Raw genomic sequence first — 8794 nt, forward strand, 5'->3', positions numbered from 1 at the left:
AGCCCCTCCTCTCACCACCCCCAACTTCACAGCCCCTCCTCTCACCACCTCCCTCTTCACAGCCCCTCCTCTCACCACCCCCAACTTCACAGCCCCTCTAACCACCCCCAACTTCACAGCCCCTCCTCTCACCACCCCCAACTTCACAGCCCCTCCTCTCACCACCCCCAACTTCACAGCCCCTCCTCTCACCACCCCCAACTTCACAGCCCCTCCTCTCACCACCTCCTCTTCACAGCCCCTCCTCTCACCACCCCCAACTTCACAGCCCCTCCTCTCACCACCCCAACTTCACAGCCCCTCCTCTCACCACCTCCAACTTCACAGCCCCGCCTCTCACCACCTCCCTCTGCACAGCCCCTCCTCTCACCACCCCCAACTTCACAGCCCGCCTCTCACCACCTCCTCTTCACAGCCCCTCCTCTCACCACCTCCAACTTCACAGCCCCGCCTCTCACCACCTCCTCTGCACAGCCCCTCCTCTCACCACCCCCAACTTCACAGCCCCACCTCTCACCACCTCCAACTTCACAGCCCCTCCTCTCACCACCTCCCCTCTTCACAGCCCCGCCTCTCACCACCTCCTCTTCACAGCCGCCTCTCACCACCCCCAACTTCACAGCCCCTCCTCTCACCACCTCCAACTTCTCACAGCCCCTCCTCTCACCACCTCCAACTTCACAGCCCCTCCCTCTCACCACCTCCAACTTCACAGCCCCGCCTCTCACCACCCCCAACTTCACAGCCCTCCTCTCACCACCTCCAACTTCACAGCCCCTCCTCTCACCACCCCCAACTTCACAGCCCCTCCTCTCACCACCTCCCTCTTCACAGCCCCTCCTCTCACCACCCCCAACTTCACAGCCCCGCTCTCACCACCTCCCTCTTCACAGCCCCTCCTCTCACCACCCCCAACTTCACAGCCCCTCCTCTCACCACCCCCAACTTCACAGCCCCTCCTCTCACCACCCCCAACTTCACAGCCCCTCCTCTCACCACCCCCAACTTCACAGCCCCGCCTCTCACCACCTCCAACTTCACAGCCCCGCCTCTCACCACCCCCAACTTCACAGCCCCTCCTCTCACCACCCCCAACTTCACAGCCCCTCACCACCCCCAACTTCACAGCCCCTCTCACCACCCCCAACTTCACAGCCCCTCTCACCACCCCCAACTTCACAGCCCCTCCTCTCACCACCCCCAACTTCACAGCCCCTCCTCTCACCACCCCCAACTTCACAGCCCCTCCTCTCACCACCCCCAACTTCACAGCCCCCCCTCTCACCACCCCCAACTTCACAGCCCCTCCTCTCACCACCCCCAACTTCACAGCCCCTCCTCTCACCACCCCCAACTTCACAGCCCCTCCTCTCACCACCCCCAACTTCACAGCCCCTCCTCTCACCACCCCCAACTTCACAGCCCCTCCTCTCACCACCCCCAACTTCACAGCCCCTCCTCTCACCACCCCCAACTTCACAGCCCCTCCTCTCACCACCTCCAACTTCACAGCCCCTCCTCTCACCACCCCCAACTTCACAGCCCCTCCTCTCACCACCTCCAACTTCACAGCCCCTCCTCTCACCACCCCCAACTTCACAGCCCCTCCTCTCACCACCCCCAACTTCACAGCCCCTCCTCTCACCACCTCCAACTTCACAGCCCCTCCTCTCACCACCCCCAACTTCACAGCCCCTCCTCTCACCACCCCCAACTTCACAGCCCCTCCTCTCACCACCCCCAACTTCACAGCCCCTCCTCTCACCACCTCCCTCTTCACAGCCCCTCCTCTCACCACCCCCAACTTCACAGCCCCTCCTCTCACCACCTCCCTCTTCACAGCCCCTCCTCTCACCACCCCCAACTTCACAGCCCCTCCTCTCACCACCCCCAACTTCACAGCCCCTCTCACCACCCCCAACTTCACAGCCCCTCCTCTCACCACCCCCAACTTCACAGCCCCTCCTCTCACCACCCCCAACTTCACAGCCCCTCCTCACCACCCCCAACTTCACAGCCCTCCTCTCACCACCCCCAACTTCACAGCCCCTCCTCTCACCACCCCCAACTTCACAGCCCTCCTCTCACCACCCCCAACTTCACAGCCCCTCCTCTCACCACCCCCAACTTCACAGCCCCGCCTCTCACCACCCCCAACTTAACAGCCTCTCCTCTCACCACCCCCAACTTCACAGCCCCTCCTCTCACCACCCCCAACTTCACAGCCCCTCCCTCTCACCACCCCCCAACTTCACAGCCCTCCTCTCACCACCTCCAACTTCCACAGCCCCTCCTCTCACCACCCCCAACTTCACAGCCCCTCCTCTCACCACCTCCAACTTCACAGCCCCTCCTCTCACCACCTCCAACTTCACAGCCCCTCCTCTCACCACCCCCAACTTCACAGCCCCTCCTCTCACCACCCCCAACTTCACAGCCCTCCTCTCACCACCTCCAACTTCACAGCCCCTCCTCTCACCACCCCCAACTTCACAGCCCCTCCTCTCACCACCCCCAACTTCACAGCCTCTCCTCTCACCACCCCAACTTCACAGCCCCTCCTCTCACCACCCCCAACTTCACAGCCCCCACCTCTCACCACCCCCAACTTCACAGCCCCTCCTCTCACACCACCCCCAACTTCACAGCCCACCTCTCACCACCTCCAACTTCACAGCCCTCCTCTCACCACCCCCAACTTCACAGCCCCTCCTCTCACCACCCCCCAACTTCACAGCCCCTCCTCTCACCACCTCCTCTTCAGCCCCGCCTCTCACCACCCCCAACTTCACAGCCCCTCCTCTCACCACCTCCAACTTCACAGCCCCTCCTCTCACCCCCCCCTACTTCACAGCCCCTCCTCTCACCACCCCCAACTTCACAGCCCCTCCTCTCACCACCCCCAACTTCACAGCCCCTCCTCTCACCACCTCCAACTTCACAGCCCCTCCTCTCACCACCTCCCTCTTCACAGCCCCTCCTCTCACCACCTCCTCTTCACAGCCCCTCCTCTCACCACCTCCCTCTTCACAGCCCCGTCTCTCACCACCTCCTCTTCACAGCCCCTCCTCTCACCACCTCCCTCTTCACAGCCCCTCCTCTCACCACCTCCCTCTTCACAGCCCCGCCTCTCACCACCCCCAACTTCACAGCCCCTCCTCTCACCACCTCCAACTTCACAGCCCCCCCTCTCACCACCCCCATCTTCCCAGCCCCTCCTCTCACCACCACCCTCTTCACAGCCCCTCCTCTCACCACCTCCCTCTTCACAGCCCCTCCTCTCACCACCTCCCTCTTCACAGCCCCTCCTCTCACCACCTCCCACTTCACAGCCCCTCCTCTCACCACCTCCCTCTTCACAGCCCCGCCTCTCACCACCCCCAACTTCACAGCCCTCCTCTCACCACCTCCCAACTTCACAGCCCCTCCTCTCACCACCCCCAACTTCACAGCCCTCCTCTCACCACCCCCAACTTCACAGCCCCTCCTCTCACCACCCCCAACTTCACAGCCCCTCCCTCTCACCACCGCAGGCAACGCTGGCTGCTCCTCTGTGACTGACTAGGGCCTGTTGAGATTGTGTGTGTGTGTGTGTGTGTGTGTGTGTGTGTGTGTGTGTGTGTGTGTGTGTGTGTGTGTGAGCACTGGTCACCGTGCTCTAAGAATGCTCCAGAACACACACACACAACAGGTCTGGGATTCACACTCATTCAGACTGGAAAGCAGTTTGTCCTGGACAGACTCCAGTCTGGTGTCTGACTGACAGAGAGCAACTACAGTGCCCTTGTCATTTTTCCTATTTCGTTGCCTTACAACCTGGAATTAAAATAGATGTTTGGGGGATTGTAATAATTTGATTTACACAACATGCCTACTACTTTGAAGATGCAAAATATGTTTATTGTGAAACAAACAAGAAAAAAACGGAATGAGTGTGTGTAACTTTTCACCTCCCAAAGTCAATACTTTGTAGAGAGCCACCTTTTGCAGCAATTACAGCTGCAAGTCTGTTGGGGTATGTCTCTATAAGCTTGGCACATCTAGTCACTGGATGGGTTCAGCTGGTGTACAGAGATCTTTAAGTCATACCACAGATTCTCAATGTGATTGAGGTCTGGACTTTGACTAGGCCATTCCAAGACATTTAAATGTTTCCCTTAAACCACTTTCGAGTGTTGGTTTAGCAGTATGCTTAGGGTCATTGTCCTGCTGGAAGGTGAACCTCCGTCCCAGTCTCAAATCTCTGGAAGACTGGAACAGGTTTTTCCTCAAGAATAATGCTGCCACGACGCCTTAAAACATGTTTGCTTATTTACTTATTTAAGCAAAATGGCTTGTTTTCTGGTCACTCTTCCATAAAGCCCAGCTCTGTGGGTGTACGGCTTCAAGTGGTCCTATGGACAGATACTCAATCTCTTCTGTGGAGCTTTTGCAGCTCCTTCAGAGTTATCTTTGGTCTCTTTGTTGCCTCTCTGATTAATGCCCTCTTTGCCTGGTCCTTGAGTTTTGGTGGGCGGCCCTCTCTTGACAGGTTTGTTGTGGTACCATATTCTTTAAATTTTTTTGTAATGAATTTATGTTCAAAGTTTCTGATATTTTTCTATAACCCAACCCTGATCTGTACTTCTCCACAACTTTGTCCCTGACCTGTTTGGAGAGCTCCTTGTTCTTCATGGTGCCACTTGCTTAGTGGTGTTGTAGACTCTGGGGCCTAACAGAACAGGTCTGTATATACTGAGATCATGTGACAGATCATGTGACACTTAGATTGCACACAGACTTTATTTAACTAGTAATGTGACTTCTGAAGGTAATTGGTTGCACCAGATCTTATTTAGGGCTTCATAGTAAAGGGGTGAATACATATGAACGCAACACTTTTCGATTTATAATATGTATATATTTTTAAAGTAATTTTTAAATTTCACTTCATCAATTTTGTGTATGTAGCTGTATATACAGCTATACAGCTACAGAACTATACAGCTAAACAGCTACAGAACTATACAGCTATACAACTATACAGCTACACAACTATACAGCTACAGAACTATACAGCTACAGAACTATACAGCTATACAGCTACAGAACTATACAGCTACAGAGCTATACAGCTACAGAGCTATACAGCTACAGAAATATACAGCTACAGAAATATACAGCTACAGAACTATACAGCTACAGAACTATACAGCTAAACAGCTACAGAACTATACAGCTATACAACTATACAGCTACACAACTATACAGCTACAGAACTATACAGCTAAACAGCTACAGAACTATACAGCTATACAGCTACAGAACTATACAGCTAAACAGCTACAGAACTATACAGCTATACAACTATACAGCTACAGAACTATACAGCTACAGAGCTATACAGCTACAGAACTATGCAGCTATACAGCTACAGAGCTATACAGCTAAACAGCTACAGAACTATACAGCTATACAGCTACAGAACTATACAATATACAGCTACAGAACTATACAGCTATACAGCTACAGAACTATACAGCTAAACAGCTACAGAACTATACAGCTACAGAGCTATACAGCTACAGAACTATACAGCCAGAACTATACAGCTACAGAACTATACAGCTACAGAACTATACAGCTATACAACTATACAGCTACACAACTATACAGCTACAGAACTATACAGCTATACAACTATACAGCTACACAACTATACAGCTACAGAACTATACAGCTAAACAGCTACAGAACTATACAGCTATACAGCTACAGAACTATACAGCTAAACAGCTACAGAACTATACAGCTATACAACTATACAGCTACAGAACTATACAGCTACAGAACTATACAGCTACAGAACTATACAGCTATACAGCTACAGAACTATACAGCTATACAGCTACAGAACTATACAGCTATACAGCTACAGAACTATACAGCTAAACAGCTACAGAACTATACAGCTACAGAGCTATACAGCTACAGAACTATACAGCTATACAGCTACAGAGCTATACAGCTACAGAGCTATACAGCTACAGAGCTATACAGCTACATAAATATACAGCTACAGAACTATACAGCTACAGAAATATACAACTACAGAACTATACAGCTACAGAACTATACAGAACTATACAGCTACAGAACTATACAGCTATACAGCTACAGAGCTATACAGCTACATAACTATACAACTACATAACTATACAGCTACAGAACTATCCAGCTACAGAGCTATACAGCTACAGAGCTATACAGCTACAGAAATATACAACAACAGAACTATACAGCTACAGAACTATACAGCTACAGAAATATACAACTACAGAACTATACAGCTACATAGCTATACAGCTACCAGAGCTATACAGCTACAGAACTATACAGCTACAGAACTATACAGCTATACAGCTACAGAACTATACAGCTACAGAGCTATAACAGCTACAGAACTATACAGCTACATAACTATACAACTCAGAACTATATAACTACAGAGCTATACAACTATAGAACATTACAGCTATACAACTACAGAAATATACAACTTCACAACCACATAATTATAGACCAACACAACTGTACAGCTACACAGCTATACAGCTATACCGCTACAAAACTATACGGCTACAGGACTATACGGCTAGAGGACTATACAGCTACAGGACTATACAACTATACAGCTACAGAACTATACAACTACAGATCTATACAGCTACAGAACTATACAGCTACAGAACTATACAGCTACAGAACTATACAACTACAGAACTATACAACTACAGAACTATACAGCTACAGAACTATACAACTATACAGCTACAGAGCTATACAGCTACAGAACTATACAACCATACAGCTACAGGACTATACAGCTACAGAACTATACAACTACAGAACTATACAGCTACAGAACTATACAACTACAGAGCTATACAACTACAGAGCTATACAACTACAGAGCTATACAGCTACCAAACTATACAGCTACAGAGCTATACAACTACAGAACTATACAGCTACAGAACTATACAACTACAGAACTATACAGCTCTACAACTACAGAACTATACAGCTACAGAGCTATACAACTACAGAACTATACAGCTCTACAACTACAGAACTATACAGCTCTACAACTACAGAACTATACAGCTACAGAACTATACAGCTATACAGCTACAGAACTATACAACTACAGAACTATACAGCTATAGAGCTATACAGCTACAGAATTATACAGCTACAGAACTATACAGCTACAGAGCTATACAGCTACAGAACTATACAGCTACATAACTATACAGCTACAGAGCTATACAGCTACAGAACTATACAGCTATACAGCTACAGAACTATACAGCTACAGAACTATACAACTACAGGACTATACAGCTACAGAGCTATACAGCTACAGAACTATACAACTACAGAACTATACAACTACAGAACTATACAACTATACAACTACAGGACTATACAGCTACAGAACTATACAGCTACAGAACTATACAGCTACAGAGCTATACAGCTACAGAACTATACAACTATACAGCTACAGGACTATACAGGTACAGAGCTATACAGCTACAGAACTATACAACTACAGAACTATACAACTACAGAACTATACAACTATAGAGCTATACAGCTACAGAACTATACAACTACAGAACTATACAGCTCTACAGCTACAGAATTATACAGCTACAGAGCTACACAGCTATAGAACTATACATCTTTACAACCACGGAATTATACAGCTACACAACTGTAAAACTATACAACTGTACAAATATTCAACTTTTCAACTATACAACTACAGGCTAACTTCTGATTGCTTTTCCAAGTATGCCTCTCTCCCCTGGCCTGTAGTCTGGGTTGAAGCAATCTCAGTGCTCACTGCCCAGTACAGACAAACACACAACACACACACAGACACTACAACCACAACACACTCAGACACTACAACCACAACACACGCAGACACTACAACCACAACAAACACACAGCCACTACAACCACAACACACGCAGACACTACAACCACAACACACACAGACACTACAACCACAACACACAGACACACAACCACAGACACACACAGACACTACAACCACAACACACAGACACTACAACCACAACACACACAGACACTACAACCACAACACACACACAGACACTACACCACAACACACACACAGACACTACAACCACAACACACACAGACACTACAACCACAACACACACTCAGACACTACAACCCACACACACGGACACTACAACCACAACACACTCAGACACTACAACCACAAACACACACACAGACACTACAACCACAACACACACAGACACTACAACCACAACACAAACACAGACACTACAACCACAACACACACACAGACACTACAACCACAACACACACACAGACACTACAACCACAACACACACACAGACACTACAACCACAACTCCGGACACTCAGACACACAACCACAACACACACACAGACACTACAACCACAACACACACTCAGACACTACAACCACAACACACACTCAGACACTACAACCACAACACACACTCAGACACTACAACCACAACACACACACAGACACTACAACCACAACACACACAGACACTACAACCACAACACACACAGACACTACAACCACAACACACGCAGACACTACAATCACAACACACACACAGACACTACAAACCACAACACACCAGACACTACAACCACAACACACACAGACACTACAACCACAACACACTCAGACACTACAACCACAACACACT

The 8794-nt window shown here is 49.2% G+C and overlaps 1 pseudogene; it reads left to right on the forward strand.

Moving 5' to 3' along the window:
* Positions 1 to 7876, forward strand: part of LOC118382319 (protein FAM91A1-like) — an 87509-nt pseudogene extending 79633 nt beyond the window's left edge.
* The last annotated feature ends 918 nt before the right edge of the window (positions 7877 to 8794 follow it).

This window comes from Oncorhynchus keta, unplaced genomic scaffold (assembly GCF_023373465.1).
Source record: "Oncorhynchus keta strain PuntledgeMale-10-30-2019 unplaced genomic scaffold, Oket_V2 Un_contig_901_pilon_pilon, whole genome shotgun sequence".
NCBI classification, from domain to species: Eukaryota; Metazoa; Chordata; class Actinopteri; order Salmoniformes; family Salmonidae; genus Oncorhynchus; species Oncorhynchus keta.